The 23,407-nt window shown below is 43.7% G+C and overlaps 1 pseudogene across 1 annotated transcript in view; it reads right to left on the reverse strand.

The window, feature by feature from the left end:
* Positions 1-3,110: 3,110 nt before the first annotated feature.
* LOC311239448 (ATP-dependent DNA helicase PIF1-like) overlaps positions 3,111-23,407 on the reverse strand; it is a 33,926-nt pseudogene continuing 13,629 nt past the window's right edge. The window contains exons 3-6 of the transcript in view: positions 11,405-11,505; positions 6,707-6,758; positions 3,596-3,787; positions 3,111-3,161 (exon numbers count right to left, since the gene is read on the reverse strand). The product of the transcript in view is annotated as an ATP-dependent DNA helicase PIF1-like (transcript). The remainder of the gene's footprint in view (positions 3,162-3,595; positions 3,788-6,706; positions 6,759-11,404; positions 11,506-23,407) is intronic.

Consider the following 23,407-nt stretch of genomic DNA (forward strand, 5'->3'; position numbering starts at 1 on the left):
AGATCCTGACAGAGTATATACATATGATGGGGAGGGGACTGTACATTAGGATGGGGTGGGTGGGTGGGAGAGAAATATCCATACGGCGGGGAGGGAATATATACATGCGGTGGGGAGGAGACTGTCTATTAGGAGGTGGTGGGGGTTTTGGGCATTTACGGTGGCCAGTTTCGAATTGCAGCCTCCCGTAGGTGCTCTTTAAGAGCAGTTTTGAATGTGGGTAGGGATTCACATTCCTTTACAGCTTTGGGTAGGGCGTTCCACATTGATGTGGCACAATTGCGAAACGTGTTTGCATTTGTTAGCCATGCAAGCGATCTAAACAATGAATCCATGCCAAAGCTAGCTATGTAAAAGGTGAAAGACTCAACTCACAGCTGTGCTGATTTGGCTAAATGACATCCAGCCGTTTTCCATTTGAAAACAACTTTTAGTCAGGGGAGTGTTGTACCTTTTTAGCGCCGCAGCTCAATACAGGGAGGGGGTCACATGATTCAGTGGGTATTTCCGATTGGCTCAAACAAGAAACCCATCTATTGATATCAGTGGAGGCTGCTGACCAAATTTTTAGGTGAAGCACAAATTATTATATTATATTATATATTAAATTATATTTTTAAAACATCCCCCACTGTGTGTCAGTGGTCAGTGGACACAGATGAAAACATATTAACATTAGGTGACAGCGCACCTGACCAGATGAAATCATATTAGGCGACAGCGCACCTGACCAGATGAAATCATATTAGGCGACAGCGCACCTGACCAGATCAAAACATATTAAGTGACAGCGCACCTGATCAGATCAAAACATTTTAGGTGACAGCGCACCTGATCAGATCAAAACATTTTAGGTGACAGCGCACCTGACCAGATCAAAACATATTAGGTGAAGGTGACAAGGAAGCCACAGACTCATACCCCCCCCGACACTCAACTAACCGCCTCGGACAGTCCTTCATACCAGTGGCCATCAGGCTCCACAACAGTGGGCAGCAACTGCTGCCAGACATCGACCTGGGACTTATAGGAACCCAAGGAGGACAACTTACACTACCTTAGGCATACTGCACCTTATGTGGATACTGTGATACTGTGAATAATGAATAATGTATATTTCAGTTAGTTAGATAGTAAATTATAACACTACCTTATGCATACTGCACCTTATGTGACACTGTGAAAATATATTTCAGTTAGTTAGATAGTAAATTATATTGACCTATTTGTTTACACTGCTTGTGTTGTTTTCACTACCTGTACCCCCCCCCCCCCCTTCCCCCATGCTGCTATGATGCCTGAATTTCCCCAAGGGGATCAATAAAGGAATATCTTATCTTATCTTAAAAGGAAAGATGAAATTCCCTACCTGGGTTCCATCCTATAGAGGCAAATCATTCCTGTGACAAAATGGGATCCAATGTAATAAAACTAAGTCAACCAACGAACTAGATTCCTGTACCGGATCTCCTCTCTGGTAAACAAGAATACCTTGAAGACTCTAACAGGAGCACTCATTCAAGGGTACTACGACTATGCTTGCACCTCATGGTACCAAAGCACCTCAAAGGCACTAAAAACAAGATTACAAACATCACAAAACAAACTGGTCAGACTACTGCTTGACCTTACTCCTAAAACCCACCTCACCCCTGCCCACTTTGACAACCTAGGATGGCTTAGAGAGTAGACGACAGAGTACAGCAACTTGCAATGGGCCTGGTCTACAAGATACACTACACCACTAAGATACCCATGTGCATGTCGGAATACTTCCCAAAGGTCAGTGAATACCACGACCACAACACCAGAGGGAGTTCCACAAATCATGTTCAACCCAGATAAAATCATTTAAAAAGTTAAAAAAAAAAAAAAAAAAAAATTTAATAAAAAAAAATAGTCATAACTTAGAAATGAGATTGCATAGGTCTATGAATCGATATCGCGATTCTGTTTTGATTAATTGCCCAGCCCTACAGTGTGTACAGTAAGTTAGCTTGGTGATTATCATTGTGATGTAGGCTAAGCTGGCTAGCTACTGTTAGCATACAAGCTTTTACAAACACTAGCCTACTTACTTTTTCATCCACAACGTTTTTTCTGATCCAGATGCATAAGTCCACTTCTTCATGTTGCTCAGTTGCTAGTTTATACTTCGGTCCTAATGTTGGCGCAAAGTTTAATTTAGCCTGACTTTACTTGTTATAGCTGTACAGCTTACTTCTACTAAACAACAACTAAACTACTTCCTTGCTCTTTCAAACAGTCAAAATGGGTCCATCTGCAGGGTCGGAGGTTAGGTTTAGCTCTGGCCAATCTCAAGTTTCTCAAGTTTCTTTATTAGTTGTCATACAGAAGTACAGAATACTTTTATACAAAATGCTTATTTCAGTTACATTTTGTATAAAAGTATTCTGTACTTCTGTATGACAACTAATAAAGAAACTTGAGATTGGCCAGAGCTAAACCTAACCTGCAGATGGACCCGTTTTGACTTTGCAATGCAGCAATCTCTGATAGGATTTGCAAGGCTGCCAATCATATTCAACCTCCATGTATTGGATGGCAAGGGCTGTCAATCATTCAATCCTCCATTCAATGGCGAGAGTTTAACTGCACAGACCGTGCTTAGACGAAGTTAATAGCCTATTTCGATTGGCTGTTATTTATTATTTATATAACATTGGGTCACACCTGTGAAGTTTTCTTCACGAATAATTACTGCAGTCATTACTGCAGTGCAGGCCTGCTCAGAGCTGTCAATTTTGGCCATTTTTTAAAAAGAAAAAATTCACTGGCATTTTTTTTACAGAGGAAAACTTTTCTAATAAAAAAATATAAAATAATAATAATTAAAAAAATAATTTTTTTATATATATATAAATAAAATAAATGTATATGTAAATTAATAATAATTATGAATTATGAGTGAATTTGTGTTTCACGTGTTGTCATAGAGAAACCTCCACTGATTGATATGGGCTTTGTATACAGTACACTGATTAGGTGATAAGAGAACCGCAAATACAATCGTGGCCAAAGTAAATGGTAATTACAGTACAGGTGTGTAAACACTCGTGCACACAGTGCACATCATCTGGTGGGTGGGGTCACCAGTGGTTTTCTTTGTTGCTTTTGCCAACAAACTCATCCATGGAGGCCTGCAGAGAGGAGGAGGGAGACAGAGAACTTCAAGTCAAACACTGCATAAGGAACCACTCCCATCTCCACCACACGAGGGCAGTAGAGGACAGGTCGAAGCTGCCAAATACAGAGGGAACCACTGGCTGGATGACGTGTTAGAAATACCTAGTGCACAGGTTATAAAGATCTCGTTACCAGAGCGAGGTACAAGCATTCGACTGCTCATACTGCGTACCATTTAGACCTTTTCAGAACATTTCCATTGCTTTTCTCCCTCAATGGCAGATGTTTTGACTTTTCATTTGAGTTTGGTTACATGAGATTTGTTGTTGTTTTACTGACTATTTAGTCCATAACATTTGTCATTTGATTGGAAGCCTTTATCCAAAGCAGCTTACTGTACCATGTACGCATTGATCACGGTACACATTGATCCTGCATCAACACTCGCCTGCATCAGCAGCCTCTCCTTCCTCAGTTTCTTGTAGAAGAGTAGCACATCCGGGTCGGTCCGGACCACATGGGGGTCAAAGTCCATGACCCGCAGGCCCTCCAGGCTCCTGGCCCGAGACAAGGCCACGTATGCCTGGCCGCTCTCAAACACGCGCGCCAGGGAGATCTCCACACAGTCCAGCGTCATGCCCTGAAAACACACACATTGCTTAGTTGTCAGGATATGTTGACCCAGACTTAACCCTTTAACTACCACACTACTAAAGGGTTAACCCTTTCACTACCACACTACAGACGGTTGTGAAAGGGTTAAAGTCAGTGTACCTTTTCTTTCAACATTTTGTCAAGAATTCTATTGTTGAATTGTAGACTATCAATGACCGACAGTAGCCATTGTTACATTGTAAAAGTCTCCTGAATACGGAGAGGCCGTATTCTCTGCATGCACAGATTGCCCACAGAGTCTCTCTGGATTGTCCAGAGATCTAGGTTTATCAATCTGCGCATGCAGAGTTGGGGAGTAGGTGCGAAAAAGTGACTATAGCTCGGCCGAGAAAGTGCCGATCGACTTGGGATTGGTCTCTCCGTGTTCAGGAGACTCAGGCGTATATAGCAGTCTATTGGATCAGATCATGTCTCCAGCGCCACCACAGCCGTAGCTACAACCACTTAATGTCAATGCTCTCGTCCATATTCATTCATTTTCTCCCCCAGCTCTCTCCCATGAGCTCAATGTAAAGTGGAAGTGCAGTGGTCTATACATCAAACATCTGTGATTAGTTTTCTCTTTGACCAATGGACTCAATTACCCAGAGGCCATAGTTCCCCCATCTCACCTAATCACAAAGTGGACCTTCAGTCACAATGAGAGTCAGCCCTGAGGGCAGGAATGACGCTGTAGTGACCCGGATGAGTCATGTGACCCATGGCCTTTATTTCTAACCTGCTTGGAGTAGCTGGTAAAGGTAGGGTTTAACCACACAGAGCGATACGATGAGTATCAGAAAGTTTACAATATGCGTGAAGATATTAGTCTGTACGTGGATACATTTTTACCATCATTACATTGGCCACACGACTCCAAAAAAGGGCACAAATTATTCAAAATGAGAATCCTTGATAAATACCATCTGGTACCCAGGGTACATGAGTTCTCTCTCTGTGGGAAATGGCACCACTGAGTGGTAACCGCTAATGGCCATTAGTCATAATGAGAGATTGAGACAGGCCAGAGAAAAATCAGGATTTCAATACTTTTTGAATATTAAAAACCCTCATGCATTATATTTAAGTGGTGACCCAATAAAGTACCCAATTATGCTGCCTGATGGGGGTGCATGTCCCATTTATCGGTAGGAAGAACCACTAAATTGGTTTACCAAACAAACTCATCCATTTTAGTTATATGAATGCAAAAGTATCCCCTTTACCATAAGCCAGATACATTCTAGTTTACTTTATGAAACGATGAGGAACCCAAATACAATACCTGGAATATACCAGACTAGATACTAATAGCTGGAATACACCAGACTAGATACTGATAGCTGGAATACACCAGACTATACCGATAGCTGGAATACACCAGACTAGATACCGATAGCTGGAATACACCAGACTACTAGACTAGATACATCGCCAAAATCAGACACTGACTCTCCCCCCCGCTGCTGAATCCCTCATCCACGCCTTAATTTCCTCCTGCCTAGACTACTGCAACTCCCTCCTCACGGCATCATCTCCCGCTCCCTCCATAGACTCCAGATGCTCCAGAACTCTGCTGCTCGCCTGCTCACTAACACCCGGTCCCGTGACCACATCACTCCTGTCCTCCACTGGCTCCCGATTAAGGTACGCATACAGTTCAAATTACTACTCCTCACCTTTAAAGCCCCCCCCCCCCCTACCTGACTGACCTCCTTCTCCCTTACCGCCCCACCCGATCCTCTTCCACTGCTTCCCTCATCGTCCCGCCATCCAAATTAAAAAGTGTTGGTGATCGGGCTTTCTCACAAGCTGCACCCCGACTCTGGAACACCCTCCCTCAGACCATCAGAGACTCTCCCTCACTCTCCACCTTTAAATCCCGGCTCAAAACCTACCTGTTCTCACCAGCATTCAACCTTCCCTACCCATAACCACCCTCCTCCAACCTACCACCTCCCTTTCCCCTGCCCTACCTTCTCTCCTCTAACCCCCCTCTAATATGGAACATGAGAAGACAAAAAAAAATATTTTGGAGCAGAGAAAACGGTAAATGAAAAAGGACTACATGCTTAGTTTATTTATTATTATTATTATTATTATTATTATTATTATTATTATTATTATTATTATTATTATTATTATTATTATTATTATTATTATTATTATTATTATTATTATTATTATTATTATTATTATTATTATTATTATTATTATTATTATTATTATTATTATTATCTAGCAGACATCTTTGACAACTAAATGCGTTGAATCCGAGACTACAAGGTTGCGACACAGACCTGTTTGGACTGACAGCTCAGATGGAGAGCTGGATTAAACTCTGTTTGTGGCACTCTAGGATAATCAACAGAGATTTGGGGGTATTTACTCAGCTTGATGGCTTTTTGGAGGAACAGAAAGTTAGTAATAACTTTTTGTAATAATTTTGTCTTCACCACTGTGAGACAAACGTCTCCCGTCTTCGTCTTTTACTACTGTGAGACAAACATCTCTCAGAAGTAGCGTTGTCAGTGCTGAACTTCTATGAGAAATGTTACGGCTGCCTCCCATCCTCATCATATCAGTCTAGCTTTCCCTGTCAACCTTCATCTTGGATGATAAATGTTAATGCAGGGAAACGACTATCGGGCCAACCGAGAGGCAGCTCTGTGGGGGTGAGTCATCATGGAGGTTAGAGGAAAAGAAGTTCTCAAGGTGAGGTTTTAGGGAAATTAAACCCAAAGAGATGATTCATTAGAACGTGACTCATTCACTCAAGCTGTACCCGCTCTCATACCGGTGTCGTCGTTTACGTCACGGCCATTTCTGAACTAGGCAGCATTCCGAGACAGAAACACAATGCCTCACAGCACAAATGGACAACAAAAGGATCTCCTAAGCTCACCTGGCTCTTGTGGATGGAGATGGCCCAGGCCAGTTTGAGTGGCAGCTGTGTCCTGCTCACGAAGAGCCCGCTGGCGGCCTTAAACATCCAGCGTTCGGGTTTCAGCACCTCCGTCACGCGTCATTTTTTTCCGTAGTCGCATTTCTGGCAAGACGCTCTCTGATTGGCCGACGCCTGTTTCTACACTGGTTAAGCTTAGGCACTCTTTCGAGTTAGAGTTTGTCTTAGAGCGTGACGGCAAGTTCTTTTGACGGTTAAGCTTAGGCACTCTTTCGAAGTTGGTTAAGGTTAGAGTTTGTCTTAGAGCAGGGCGATAGAACGCCAGGTAGTTTGCAGGCTGTTCGACGCGGAAATGGGCAAAGACACAGCTCGTCACGCGATTGGGCAAACATGTCAGTGGCCAATCAGAGAGCGTCAGTCAGTGGCCAATCAGAGAGCGTCTGCCAGAAATGCGGCTACGGAAAAAAATAGCGCCTCCGTCACCCCGCACAGGAAGCGCACACAAGGGAGCTCTGCAGGAGGGAGGAGAGAGAGAGAACCAATCAATGGAGGAGAGAGAACCAATCAAATGTACTTTTGTTGGGGGCGGCCGGGTGGCGCAGCGGACTAAGTGTCTGCCCACCACCACAGAGACAGTGGGATCGAATCCAGCTGTGGTGCTTCCGGGTTGGCCGACCGTCCATACTAACACAATTGGCAGTGTTAGAGGTTGGGTCCTGGTCGTTGTAAACAGCGAATCCTACAGTTCGGTCGGGGCGCATGCACAGCAAGGGGAGAATCTAAGAGAGGTAGTGTGACCTTCCACACGTTACACTCTCCCAGTGAGAGTCCGCGCTGCCAGGTGAAAAGAAGCGGTGGGCTGGGTACACATGTGTCGGGAGGAAGCATGTGATAGTCTCCGCCCTCCCAGACCGACGGTAGGGGGTAGAGTGCGCAACGACCAGGAAGGGGATTGGGAATTGGCATAACGACTAACATTGGGATGGGAGAAAAACGGAAAAAAGAAAGGAGGAAAAAGACAAAAAAAAATATATATATATATATATGTACTTTTGTTGATACAGTGGCAAGGGAAAGAATATTATCCTCCTGGAAACTCACGAGTATGGTTCCATTTTGTACTGAAAAAGTATTTGATAATCAGTGTTCATACAGATAAAAGCCATTATACCCTGAAGGACCGTCTTTAGCTTCATTATACCCTGAAGGGCCGTCTTTACCTCCATTACACTTGTACAGCATCACCGACATCATAACCACAGTAAAAACAACAGCCTGGGTATTATTACGCTGTACATGGATTTTGGTGATAATATTTATGCAGAAGGAATACATCTCTCATGCCGTCACATCATGATGACCACAGTCTCTGGTCTCTACGGTCTCTTCCTTTCCCGTTTACCAGTCATTGTGTCCTTGATGCTGCATGTGGGGTTAATGTCCTTGATACTGCATGTGGGGTTAATGTCCTTGATGCTGCATGTGGGGTTAATGTCCTTGATGCTGCATGTGGGGTTAATGGGAAAATTGTGTTTCCTCAACGTTCCAATTTATAAAAGCCAAATTGCCAATACTGAATGAACGGATGTTGCAGAGAACGCACTGACGCCAGGGACATCGGGTGACCCAATCTGCAATGCTAAGCTAGTTTTGGCTAGAGATTTTTCCTATTTTTTTTACTGCCACTAAAATTCTAAATCCACTGCCTTATCAGATAGAGGAATGTATATTAGAGGAGTGATCTATTAATAGCCCATTAATTTACTGTTGACAGAATCTGGCTATGGGGCAACAATAATGTGGTCAAGAGGCATGGTTTCTATCTTTAGCCTTTGGCGTGGTTTATTCATTCACATGTTATACAGCAGTTCTAGAGTTCTCCTCTCACTGAGAGGCTGGTGGAAAAGAGGTAGAGGGGGAGGAGACATCTCTTTATATACTCGCCACCTGGTGGTATCATGAGTGGCTCCGCCTAGAGCGCCCTCTAATGGAAACAGTTATATATGCAGTTAGACAGTTACTAGCAATCCTACATAGAACCTCTAACTTTAACATTTACCTATAGCAAAGACTGGAGACCTGGGAGAAATGAGTCACTACACTAGACGGCAGGCAAATAGGAGTTTTTAAAAATGCATTTGCTGCATTTTGAGGCTCTAGGTTTGTTTACTTTGGTAATGTACGTTTACCTTATGAGGCAGCTGGATTCACAGGAGAATCCATCTTCAGTCAGTCAATATACTCTATGATAGCATGTACAACAGTGCTGTATATACAGCACATTTACCGCATATATATATATATATATATATATATATATATATATATATATATTATACATATATCCATATTTGTCTGAATATACCTGCATATAATCCTTCTATATACTTACTTATACACCTGCATATAACCCATAACTCTTTATGATAGTATGTACAACAATGCTGTATATACACACTTGTCTGTACTTACCTGAACATAACCCTTATATATATGTGTACATATCCCTTACTAGTTATGCTGCCAGCCAGTATGAGTAACTACTAGGGGTGGGAATCACCAGTTTCATCATGATACGATACGATATAGATTCTTTGGACAACGATACGATATTTGCCGATATCACAAAGTCTCTCACGATACAATACGATACGATTAGATTCAGGTGCCTGCGATCGATATGAGATGATATCATATGCCCATTTAACACAATCAGTAACATTTAGATCAACAAAAAAAAGGTAATGAAAATATCATTTGACATTTGTATTTTTGAGCTCTTCCAGACATTTAAAGGAAAATCAATCTATTGTTTTTAATACAAATAGACCTCCTGTTCACTGTAAAGTGCCACGTTTTTATATATTAAGCTTTAAACTTTAAGCTACATTTTTTGGAACTCAAAACTCACAACCTCCCTCTCCCAAACCGTTCCTACAACAATTTGTTGATGTTGCATGATCATGTATAGGCCTACATTTATTATGTATTATATTGTTTATGTTTAAATAACATTTAAACATCAAACTCCTCTGACCTCATCTGGTCTTTCCAAAGACGCGCGCACACACACACACACAGAAAGGGAGAATGCTATGCTGTAACATCTACACACACGGAGCTACTGCTGTTGTTCTTGGGCGGATATGAGACTCGCCACAGGATTTTCAAAATAAGAGTATCGATATGAATCGATCTTATTACATCGCATCGATCCGATTCGATTGTTGATAATTACATCGATGTATCGATCTGGATCGATGTATCGTCCCACCCCTAGTAACTACCATACTGTCTTTGTACCTGTATCACTGTATTATATTACAACTCTGTATATACATCGGATTAGCACTACACTCCGTAGTACAAATGTATATATATAATTAATCACCTGTACATTGTATATTACAATTGCACTTTACTGTTACATTTGCACTCTGGTTGGATAACAAACTTCTTTCCATTGTACTGTACTTGTGCTGTAAAATGAAATGACAATGCATTTTAATCTAATCTAATCTTGTGAGGTTTAAAGTTATGCACTTGTGGCCAAACCAGAGTCTCTATGAGGAACAACTGTCAGCTACGGGCATGGTTTAGGTGTGACATTTGCTACCTTCTTTGAATCAAATATTAATTTGGTATTTGCATTCGTATGTCGTCTACCGACATGCGAAGTAACTACATAGCTAGCTTCCTCCTAAGCACTCTCTTACTACGCCATATGGTTTGTTGATCTGATTGGTTCAAGTTAGCCCGTGATGACGGCGATAGACGGATGGCTCTTTTGTTTTTGCAGAGTTTCCCAGGACAACTTCTCACGGTTCCGTGTAACAAACCCATCTGCTGCATCAGGTTAAATGTATGCAGTAAGTAAAGTAAAACAGATACAGATCAAACCCCTCAGGAATGTATGTGAATACTAGGGATACGAGTCCATTACTCCAGCACTCGCCGTTTCAACTGAACTCCAGTGGTTTTTGAGGGTGCTCGATTTGTATATTTAAAAAAATAATTGCCACTGAAACAGAAATCTCACTGTAAAATCTGTCAAGGTGTGAGTCTTTGTAGGAAGACAACACTGCACTGCAAGATGTAGAGTGAAAGGTTTGTTGTGTTGGAATCCAGCTAGCTTAGCGTTATCTAAATGAGCATTTCCAAATTGTGCCAACAACATGTCGCCCACTTTGTGTAGCATTCATATATTATTGATATGGATGTCATTCCATGAGCGGAGAAACCTGCTGCAGATGGAGTGGAGGTAATCCAATTATAATGGTACCCGACTGTTTTGACTGACAATATGCATTAAGCATGGAGTATATTGCTGTGCATTGTTTGTTATGTATATAATTGGTAGTGTCTGCATCTGTGTAACCTCGTTCCCAGTTGTATCTCCGTGAGATAAAGCCTGGTAAAGAACTACTGCCGAAAGTGTCTATGGGGTAGAATTTTGGGTGTATGTACTTCTCCTGGAAGCTGCCTCCGAACGGACCAAACTTTGGCCTAGCATCTGTGTGACAATATAATGTATCTTGTTAATGCTACTGCCATGTGCTTTAAGATGCGTTCCAAAAATATATTTCCCAAAACATTTACTCGAGCACAACGCGAGTAATTCACGTGAGTGCTCGATCTGGGAAGACGTTACTTGTGCCCATGCCTCGTGACTATCCCTCATTTTACATTATAGTATACAGTATACATGAACCTTGTTTGCCGGGCTGGAAGTCCACCACCACTCCCCGAGCTCCATTGACCAGACCCCTTTGGACGTCCAGATTCTTTGTAAGCATCACCTTGGGGAAATCAAATCAGGCAAGTATATTTAAATGTCTTGCTTGTTAAATCTCAAGTAAACTGCTAGTTGCAGAAAACGGATAGGAATGCTTTTACAGTGTAGGAATGAGCGCTAAATATAAGCGATTATAGACACTAGACGGTAGCTGCAGTGTTTATATTTACACAGTAATCAAAAGAATCAATGACACATACTACAGGTCGTCATGGGGCCACAATCTTCACCCTGCAGTAGTCAGTCTATACCAGACCCAGTAACACAATACCCGGTAGTATTACGTAGGGGTGTGGACATTTCTCGATTCTAAGATGCAACACGATGCGGACGTGGACGATTCTGCATCGATGCAGTGATGGAACATAATCGATTATAAAAGTTTTTTTTTTTTTTTAAAGTTGACTCTCTTGCTAGCTTTTATGTTATTTTACAATGTAGAGCTTTGGGATTAGCTCCTCAACAATAAATCGCCCTACAAATCAAATATATTATTATTAAAGCTAGTGCATCTACTCAACTCATAGAAAATACAGCATCAGGCTATTCTAAAAGTATTGATACTAATACAGATACTAATAAAGAGTATTGAACCGTTTTGAACAGCTGGGTATTGAGATACCTTTCTACTATCTGTATCATGCAACACTAGTAAAGACATTTATTTTGACATTCTGATTTAAGAACTTTCTAAATAAAAGGAAATATCTGATTGCTTGTATTAATTGATGAAAAAGTAGCCATGTGCAGTAATATAGATTGTAATATATTATTGAGCTTCATCGAGATGCATCGTAGAATCGAATCGTGGACAGCTGAATCGTAATCGAATCGTCAGGCCAGTGAAGATTCACAGCTCTAGTATTACGACCAGTTCAAGGAAGATAGAAATTACTTTAATATTTATTGATATGATATTTTGATATTTAAAAATGGAAAATCCACCATAAAAGATCATTTACATTGTGCCATGATCTTTGAGAGCAGTGTTAAATGTAAGTAATAATATGATTGAATATAACTGCACTTTAACTGTTCCACAAGAGGGCGCTATAGGCGTAAGGAGACGCAGCTATAGCAGCTGACGTCAGGTAGCAGGTATAAGAGGGAATGTTCCCTCCCCCTCTGTCTCTCTCACTCTAGCTCTCAGGTCTCGTGGTGGAAATGTACATATGAAATAAACCACACCAGTTAAGGCTAAAGAGGACCTCGTTGTCATGACCAGTTATTTTGCTCCCCAGGTGACTCTGTCAACAGGTTATGGGCCCAGATCACGGAAGAGCAAAAATAACGATAGCTAGTTAGCTGAAAAAGTTTAGGCTAGTTTAGCAGCGGGAGAACCACGTGACGCTAAAGCTAAGCTAACGGGCAGCTAAGCTAAGCTACCATCAAAATATGGCGACAAGAGGCAGGAGCAAGTGGCCCACGTTTAACGGAAGGGCAGAAGAATACGAGCTCTGGGAAGAGCGGATGTTGTGCTGTATGCACGGAGTGGGGCTGAAAAAGACAATCTTGACGGGCCTCACGGGAGAAATAACGGAACGCAGCAGCAGCAGGTCCAAAGGAAGGGACTGATTGTGGACACAGGTGCGTCGTCCCACATTATCAACGACAGGAACCAATTCAAGAACTTTGACAGCACCTTCGAGCCGGAGCATGGAGCTGGCAGACGGGAAGTGCACATTCGGGTTGGCACAGGGGAGAGGAGACGCACAGGTATGCCTCATAGACAGTGAGGGGCGCCGGTGTACAGTGACGTTGAAGAACGCCCTCTACATACCCTCGTTCCCACAAGAACTATTCTCTGTAAAATCTGCTACTGCAAACGGTGCCAAAGTGTTCTTCAATGAAGGTAAAGATGTTCTTGTAGAGCCTGACGGTATAGGTTTAACATTGAGGTGTACAAGAGAATGTATTATCTACAAACAGAATGTAACAAAAATGATATGTGTAATGTCAGTCATGATATTCAGACATGGCATGAGATCATGGGTCATTGTAATTACGAGGATATACTGAAGCTGCAGGCGGTGACAGTAGGCATGCACATTAGCTGTGAAAAGCATAGACCTAACAAAGAATGTGATGTGTGTATAAAGGGAAAGTTCACTCAAACAAGGAACAGAGGTCCCACGGAAAAGGTAAAGTCACCACTTGAGCTAGTTAACACAGATCTAGCCGGTCCAGTAAATAATTAGTCCATAGGTGGCTTTAAATATGTGCAGTCTTTCACAGATGTGTGTACAGGGGCAGTGTTTGTTTACTTTTTCAGAACAAAGAGTGACACACTCCAGGCCACAGAAAAATTCCTTGCAGATGTAGCTCCGTATGGCAGCATAAAATGCTTAAGGTCCGATAACGGAACAGAGTTCACAAATAGAGAGTTCCAACTCTGCTGAGAAGGAACAAGATCAGACACGAGACGTCCTGTCCTTACTCCCCGCACCAGAACGGGATGCGTGTAACTGTTCCGCAACAGTAAGTGACTTCCGGGGTAGGCCTGATTGGCCCCGACAGGCACGTGACGCGGCAAACTCAGGACGCGCAACGAGGCTGCTGAGAGCTGTCGCGCGGAAATAGGCTGTCTATTGCCATTCTCTAACACAAACTCTAACCTTAACCAGCTCCTTAACAGCGCCTAAACTTAACCGTTCTAACCTTAACCAACTCCGAAACAATGCCTAACCTTAACCTTAACCTTAACCATGCCTAACCTTAACCGGCAAAAGAATACACGTTAAAAAAAAAATCACGTTAAAAAAAAAAAATTCGATGGGATTCGAACTCGTCAACAACCGACCACAGGACCACTGCTCTGCGAGGTGAGCTAAAGCGCCGAATGAAAGTCATAGCGGATTTGGACGGTTACATCATTCCGCAAGCTCTGCCGCTCCGCGGAGCGGAGCGTGCCGCGCGGCAGAGAAAGTTGCGCGTCACGTGCCTGTCGGGGCCAATCAGGCCGACCCCGGAAGTCACTTACTGTTGCGGATAAGCTATAAGTGTCCAGGCAGCAATGGTCTTTTAGGAAGTTAATAGATATAATATCCGACAGTGTACAACACCCTCGGCTTAGTCCACTTTTCCACATTTCATGGGGGTGGTCCATTACCGTATATGGTTAATCGGGGCGGTTCTGGTATGCAAATACGTGAAAGTGTGCACGAGCCTCGGCGCAGGGCCAAGGTGATATTTATCATGACAGGTGTGCGTAGAACCTGCGTACGCACGTGTGGTAAATCCCGTTTCTTTTGTGCGTGCATGCATTCTAAATTCTGTGCTTACGTGTGGAAATAGAACATTTTCTACGTCACGTTGATGAATGAGGGCCCAGGACTCGAGCTTTCCTCTGTCCTGTTGGTAAGCATAACACACTGACCCAAACTTGTGCATCCTGGTTAGATCACACCTTTTTCCTGTCAGTGCTGTATACGGGGTGGTGCCCGTGTGCTTGTTAAAACACCGATTTCTGGTGTAAGTGGCTTCTTGTACCGCATAATGCCATAGACTCTTAGATAAGTTACCATCTATTAATTTACACCGAGCCATTTCGAAAAGAGTGCGTCCTTCCCTCTCTGCTATCCCGTTCGCTTATAGCTTATCCGCAACAGTAAGTGACTTCCGGGGTCGGCCTGATTGGCCCCGACAGGCACGTGACGCGCAACTTTCTCTGCCGCGCGGCACGCTGCCTGGACACCGCAAACACTAATAAAGACCATTAACCACTGTTTTGCCGTTGCCCGTTAGTGTCATTAATGCATGCTGGAATAAGAATGCCTTTCTTAATTTATTTTTAATATTAATAATTATTATAATACAATAAAAGACAGCTCCGTCTTTTAATACACATATATTGTACAGTAACGTCAAATAAATACTACAGTCCCCGCTGAAATAAAGGTTCTGCACGCACATACCAGCAGTGATCTACAGCATAAAAGATAGCCACTTTATAATACTATTCTGAGTAGATAATTCATCTGTATCGCAACAGAGTCACGGATCTGGTCGGGGCAGGTAGCATTATGTCGGGAAAATCCTTATGAAATAAACAAAAGTGAATTAAAGAATTTAAAAACAAAGTTTAGCATATTAAATCGTTTAATAAGCTTTCTGAGTAGATAATTCATCTGTATCGCAACAGAGTCACGGATCTGGTCGGGGCAGGTAGCATTATGTCGGGAAAATCTTTATGAAATAAACAAAAGTGAATTAAGGAATTTAAAACGAAGTTTAGCATATTAAATCGTTTTATAAGCTTATAGCTTTTTTCGTGCTGATTTGAGAAGGGTCCAGCTGCAGAGCCGGAGAGCAACTCTCAGGGCCAAGATAGCACTTATACTATTTTGAGAGAGACAGCAGAGAGACAGACAGCAGAGAGACAGACAGACAGACAGACACTGTTCCACAGTGTGTGTGTGTGTGTGTGTGTGTGTGTGTGTGTGTGTGTGTGTGTGTGTGTGTGTGTGTGTGTGTGTGTGTGTGTGTGTGTGTGTGTGTGTGTGTGTGTGTGTGTGTGTGTGTGTGTGTGTGTGTGTGTGTGAGTGCGTGCGTGCGTGAGTGCGTGTGACTACTAGTCTAATAGTAGAGACTCAGCCCCCCCCCCCCTCTGGACCACCTCCTAGTAGAGACTTCTCTAGGAAGAAGACGAAGATGAGGATTAAGGCGAGACAATGCAGGTGAATAGGCAAATATACCTTTTTTGTTGATTTTGAGATTTTGTTATATTTTGCTTCCTAAACATGTCTTCTATGAAACTAGTGACAATAAAACGTCAATAACACACATTTAGTTGTTCATTTTACTTCATTTTGCCTTATTGCATCCATAAATGTCCACATATTTAATGGGGAAGTGCCTCATTTGCATATATAAACATCAATTTCAGGAAACTTGTCTCTACTAGGAGGTGGTCCAGAGGGGGGGGGAGGAGGGGTCTCTACTGGGAGGTGGTCCAGAGGGGGGGGGGGTCTCTACTAGGAGACTAGTGGTCACACACACACTGTGGAACAGTGTCTATATGTCTGTCTGTCTGTCTGTCTCTCTGCTGTCTGTCTCTCCGGCTCTGCAGCTGGACCTTCTCAAATAAGCACGGAAAAGCTTTTAAGCCCAAATTGCGGTACAAATGAAGGAGGTGTCTCGGGTAGTGGACTCTAGTTAATATTATGTTCTCTCTGCAATTAGACTGCCCCTCATTCATTCATTCATCCCTATCTGATGCTATCTCTGAAAACAGTTCCTGCGAGCGCAGTCAGTGCACCCGATAACGCTATATATATAAACCTGCATTCATTCGGAGAGAAAGACCTATTCCACATGCTATTTAGGGTTTGACAATAATTACACTAATATCGCTATTTCACAATGAACTATAATGAATTACGGGGATCATACAGAACACGTCAGTCAAGCCTATTTCCGCGTTGAAACTAATGCATGCAACTGATCTATGCCGTCCGTCTGCAGTCCCCATATTCTACCACTGGGCGTCAGCTACGCATGCTCCGAGCTGTGCGTAAATATAAGCACAAAGTCAAGTTCAAGTTGAAATCGATGAATCCCACACTTTGCTTAGAAATGGTCGTACGCACAGGTTAAGCACATATCTGTGCGTAAGTCACGTTGATGAATGAGGGCCCAGGTGTCAAAAAGGTCTTTTTGTAGGGCATGACAAGGGCAGCCCCGCTTTTATAGTCTATTATCCCGGTAAAGGGAAAGTGCAAAAGCACAGGTTAGTAAAGTTAGTCACAAAGACAACATGTGAGAACGAGACACAGACACAGGAGCCAGAGCTGGACTCCAGAGTAGGGTGTGAGGAAAGAAAGACACCACAGCCTAGTGTACTGAGCACAGACATGCAGACAGACGGTCAGCAACCCCCAGAGGATGTTGACAGGAAGCACCCTAGGGGTACATCACGTGCCTCATGCAGTGGGAGATATCCCTCCCGGGAACATAATCCCCCAAAGTATCTGAAAGACTATGCCCAGAGAGAAAGTGACGAGGATGACAGTACACTTACCAGCATAGATTACTGCTACAGAGTAGTGAGTGGTGTACCTCAGACCTTTAAAGAGGCCATGATATCCCCTGAGTCAGGAAAATGGGAGAGAGCAATGGATGAGGAGATGAGGTCCCTAGAGGACAATCATACTTTTACTCTAACAAAGTTACCAGAGGGTAGACAGACAGTGGGAGGCAAATGGGTGTACTCAATCAAGGAGGGTATTGAAGGGCACGACAAGTACAAGGCCAGGTTTGTAGCTAAAGGCTACAGTCAGAGGGAAGGAATAGACTACGGGGAGACATTCTCCCCTACAGCCAATCTGACCAGTGTACAGGTAGTGATGCAGAAGGCATCTGAAGACAACTTGATTTTACACCAGATGGATGTGAAGACAGCCTACCTGCACGCACCCATTGATAGAGAGATATATATGGAACAACCTGAAGGTTACGAGAAGAAAGGAGAGAAGCTAGCGTGTAAGCTAGAAAAATCCATTTACGGCCTGAAACTGTCTGGGCGAAATTGGAACGAGATGCTTCATACATGTCTAATTGAAGATCACTTCATACAGAACCCAGTAGACCCCTGTGTTTACACAAAGGAGTGAAAAGAGTCAGGAAAAGTGATAATTGTGATTTGGGTGGATGATTTAATCATCGCAGCAGACAACACTAGAAACCTAGAGCAGGTGAAAGGTATGCTCTCCACCAGATTCAAAATGAAAGACCTAGGTAGGTTAAAACATTTTCTAGTCATGGACTTCGAACAGTCTGCCAATTGTGTAAAAATATCCCAGAAGAGATATGTGGAAAAGATCCTGAATCGTTTTGACATGCAAGAATGTAGAACTAGGGTAACACCATGTGATCAAAAGCTAGACTACCAAGAGGATGCTCAGAAATTGACAGATGTAAAAATGTTCAGAGAAGCTGTAGGTAGCCTTATTTATTTGACAACATGTACTCGCCCTGACCTATGTTTTGTAGTGAGTAAATTATCACAGTATTTTGCTGATCCCACAGAAGAGCACTGGATTACAGCAAAACATGTTTTTCGTTATCTCAAAGGCACAGCAGATGAACAGCTTTGTTTCAGAAAGAGCAGCGAGGGCTTCAAGCCTATAGTGATGCAGACTGGGCGGCAGACGCCACAGACAGGAGAAGTACCACAGGGTATTGTGTGAGTATGGGTACAGACAGCTCACTGGTTTCATGGAAAACAAAGAAACAGCCCACAGTGGCACTATCAACTTGTGAAGCCGAATATATGGCTCTAGCTTTGACAATACAGGAATGTATTTATCTAGAACAACTGCTCGAAGGAATATATACAGGGTGCGATCCACGGGGGGAGCTGTGGGAGCCATGGCTCCCTTAGATCAGACATCAGCTCACCTGAATACATGATTTGTGAATCTTTGGGGGGTCTTTAAATTACTGAAAATAAATGCTACTTTTGCCATGCATTTCTCATTTTTCTGTAATTTTCTGTATCATCATCGTGTATAATAATAAACGTATGCTATTTTGGATGTATGATTAATGATTTGCGTGTAGTGGCTACTTACTGGGACATAATTCACGGCATTCTAGCCTTTTGTGGTGTTTACTACATCTCCCATGACCCTTAGAGGGGGATGACGTAGTTAAAGAGAGACAGACGAGTGAAAGTTGAATGGAAGTGTTGTTTGTGCGTAATAAACTAGTGTTTTTGCATCGGAACACGACTCCGTCTACGCTATCATTACTGCATTCCTACATTTGTGACCCTTGGACGTATTTCGGAGATTATATCGAACATGTCAACTGAACAACAGAACGCAGATCGCAGAACTTTGAACGCAGTTTCACTCAAGCTGCGCAGAGTGCCAACGCTTGGTTTGCGCAAGCCGAAGCCCAATTCGCTCTCAGGGATATTACCGCGGATGCCACCAAGTACTACTACGTGGTAGCAGCCCTTACGAATTCAACGGCAGCAAGAGTGGTGAGTTTGCTGGAAAACCCACCTACACATGACAAATATGTGACTGTGTCATTCCCCCACTCCGCCCCCTGGTTCTCCCCTCACCTACGTCTGCTGAAAGCCAAAGGACGTCAGCTGGAGCGGCTTTCCAGAAAAACCGGACTCACTGTTCACAAACAAATGCACCATACCCATATCCTCCACTACAAAGACGCCCTCTCCTCAGCCAAATCCCAATATTTTGCAGATAAAATCACTGCTGGTGCTGGGAACACCAGGGCCCTGTTCTCAGTGGTCAACAACTCACTCCGCCCCCCTGACTCCCTTCCCTCACACTTCTACTCCACTGAACATTGTAACTCACTGATGTCATTTTTCAATTTAAAAATAGCCAATATCCACCAGCAACTGACCTCTCTCATGTCCAGTTGTCCATCTCCCCTAGCTCCACACCCCTCCCTCTCTGCACCTCTCTCCTGCTTCCATCTCCCCTCTGCTGCCGAGATATCAAAACTCATCCGGAAATCCAAGCCATCCACCTGCCAACTTGACCCCATGCCCTCCTCCCTGGTCATAGCCTCCCTCCCCTCTCTCCTGCCCCTTATAACTGCAATCATCCATTCCTCCCTCACCTCTGGTTCTGTCCCATCATCTCTCAAATCCGCTGCTGTAACACCGATTCTAAAGAAACCTGGTTTAGACCCCAACATTTTCAATAACCTCCGCCCCATCTCCAACCTACCATTTCTCTCAAAAATCCTGGAAAAAGTAGTGGCTTCTCAGATTCATGCTCACCTCTCCAACAATAACCTCTATGAACAGTTCCAATCTGGTTTTCGCCCCCGTCACAGCACAGAAACAGCCCTCCTCAAAATCACGAATGACCTACTGATGGCAGCTGACTCCGGACTATTATCCATCCTCATCCTCCTCGATCTAAGCGCCGCATTTGACACCATATCTCACTCCACCCTCCTTAACCGACTAGCCTCCATTGGAATCTCCCACACATCCCTAGACTGGTTCCACTCATATCTCTCTGGCCGTACTCAGTTCATTCAGCTAAAATCATTCACATCCCATCCATCCCCCCTCTCCTCCGGTGTTCCCCAGGGCTCTGTCCTTGGCCCTATCCTCTTCATTATCTACCTCCTCCCACTCGGTCGGATTCTCCGTAAACACAGCATCAATTTCCACTGTTACGCAGACGACACCCAGCTCTATGTTTCCTCCAAACCCACTTCCACCCTCCCTCCCTCTTCCCTCTGTGCCTGTCTACAGGAAATCAAATCCTGGTTCACCTCAAATTTCCTGAAATTAAACAGTGGCAAAACAGAGGTAGTCCTCATTGGCTCCAAGTCCACACTCACCAAGCACCCCAGTTTCACCCTCACCATAGACAACTCCTTGGTTTCCCCTTCCCCCCAGGTCAAGAGTCTGGGTGTCGTCCTCGACAGCACCCTATCATTCCATTCCCACATCAATAACATCATCCGGTCCGCCTACTTCCACCTTCGCAACATCAACCGCCTCCGCCCTTCACTCACTCCCAACAGCGCCGCAATCCTGGTCCACGCCCTCGTCACTTCCCGCTTAGATTACTGCAACTCCCTTCTCTTTGGTCTTCCCCACAAACTCCTCCATAAGCTCCAACTGGTCCAGAACGCTGCTGCCCGTATAATCACCAGAACCCCTGTCATCAGTCACATCACCCCCGTCCTACGCCAACTACACTGGCTTCCCATTAAACTCCGCATAGTCTACAAGATCCTCCTCCATACATACAAGGCCATACACAACCTTGCCCCTCCATACCTGTCCGACCTCCTTCATATTAACATTCCCACCCGGTCCCTCAGGTCTGCCTCCTCCATCAACCTGACCATCCCCCCAGCCCGTCTGTCCACCATGGGGTCAAGAGCCTTCAGCTGCTCTGCCCCCCGCCTCTGGAACTCCCTCCCCCCCGACATCAGGAACATTGACTCCATCATTTCTTTTAAAACCCACCTCAAAACCCACCTTTTTAGGCAGGCGTATGTCTGATTTTAATTTTGTCTGTTTTTATATATTTAAATTTTTTTTATTTTAATGAACTGTGATTATGAATTTAACTGTTTTTAAATTGTTGTACGGCGACCTTGTGTGCCTTGAAAGGCGCCTTATAAATAGAATGCATTATTATTATTATTACTATAAAAACACGCTCTGAGTTTTTTATTTTTTTTGCCCCCCCCCCCCCCTATATAATTTGTTCCTCAACGTTATATAGACAGGTAATGTTTTGTAAACTAACTGCAGCCTGCTACAGTTAGAAGCTAACGTTAGCCAGCAAGCTGCAGCCTGCTACAGTTAGAAGCTAATGTTGAGGAACAAATTATATAGACGGGTAATGTTTTGAACAACTAACGTTACGTTTAGAAGCTTGCTGGCTAACGTTAGCTTCTAACTGTAGCAGGCTGCAGCTTGCTGGCTAACGTTAGCTTCTAACTGTAGCAGGCTGCAGCTTGCTGGCTAACATTAGCTTCTAACTGTAGCAGGCTGCAGCTTGCTGGCTAACATTAGCTTCTAACTGTAGCAGGCTGCAGCTTGCTGGCTAACGTTAGCTTCTAACTGTAGCAGGCTGCAGTTAGTTTACAAAACATTACCTGTCTATATAACGTTGAGGAACAAATTATATAGACAGGTAATGTTTTGAACAACTAACGTTACGTTTAGAATGGAAAAGATCGTTAGCTCAAAGCTATCCCGGCCAGTTTTCATCAACTTCCTGTCATTTAGAAATATGATTTTATAGTGAAAATCATTACCAAAACGTCCGGAAAAACCTCACGGGAGCATTATAGACTGTCATACAAATGTACAAATGCTATAAGGTGGCAAAAAATGCACTATAAACAATACTTTGCGGCGTCGTTTCTTGCGCTAGCTTCTGTTAGCCAGCATTAGCCTTAATTAGCGTGAGCAAGTAAACTAACAGTGACCGTTTTTACATGAAATGCAGCCCAAAAACCCTGCTGACAAACGTTTGCTTATTAAATACATTCTATACTATAATAATACAAACGTTTCATTGCCTCTCTGTGACGACAAAGTTGTTTAAATAACGGGAGAAAAGTAGCTAAAACCAATGTATTTGGATGGGACAGGAAGTACCATTCGCAACCGGAAGTCAGCCGGAAGTGCCTACTTTCAGGTTGTGCAAGTGGAGAATAGCAGCTGACGTCAGGTAGCAGGTATAAGAGGGAATGTTCCCTCCCCCTCTGTCTCTCTCACTCTAGCTCTCAAGGAGAGAAGGTCTCGTGGTGGAAATGTACATATGAAATAAACCACCATTTTTCAGTCTCTAGCATTGTATTATAGTAATAGGAATTTGTATCAATGTGTTTTAGTGTCTAAATACCATATTGGCGGATTGCTCAGATTCAGCCCAGCCCCTTTCCTCCTCCAGTAAATCAGGCCATTTTGATTTGAAGGCTTGAGTCACGTCATTCGGGCTCTGGGTAGCGCACAGTGATGCGATTGGCTCTGTGGTTGGAGCTAATGCCCGCCCCCATTCTACCTAGAATAGAGAGGTACCTACTACGTAGAAACAGGAGTGCAGTCACTTGCATATCTTCCACGATGAGCAAACCCCGCAGAACATGTTCTGTTCCTGGCTGTAAAGCTACTAATACGTCTTTGCACGCTTTTCCCGTGGATGCCGAACTTATCAGCTGAAGCCTGATGCGGTTCCGGCGTTAGCTCTCGGGAGCGATGGCTAGCTAGTTAGCACCAGCCGGGGACCGGCGTTAGCTCTCGGGATCGATGGCTAGCTAGTTAGCACCAGCCGGGGACCGGTGTTAGCAACCGGGAGCGATGGCTAGCGTTACCACCAGCCGGGGACCGGCGTTAGCAACCGGGAGCGATGGCTAGCTAGTTAGCACCAGCCGGGGACCGGTGT

Source organism: Notolepis coatsorum (genome assembly GCF_963971535.1).
Source record: "Notolepis coatsorum genome assembly, chromosome: 13".
In the NCBI taxonomy this organism is placed as follows: Eukaryota; Metazoa; Chordata; class Actinopteri; order Aulopiformes; family Paralepididae; genus Notolepis; species Notolepis coatsorum.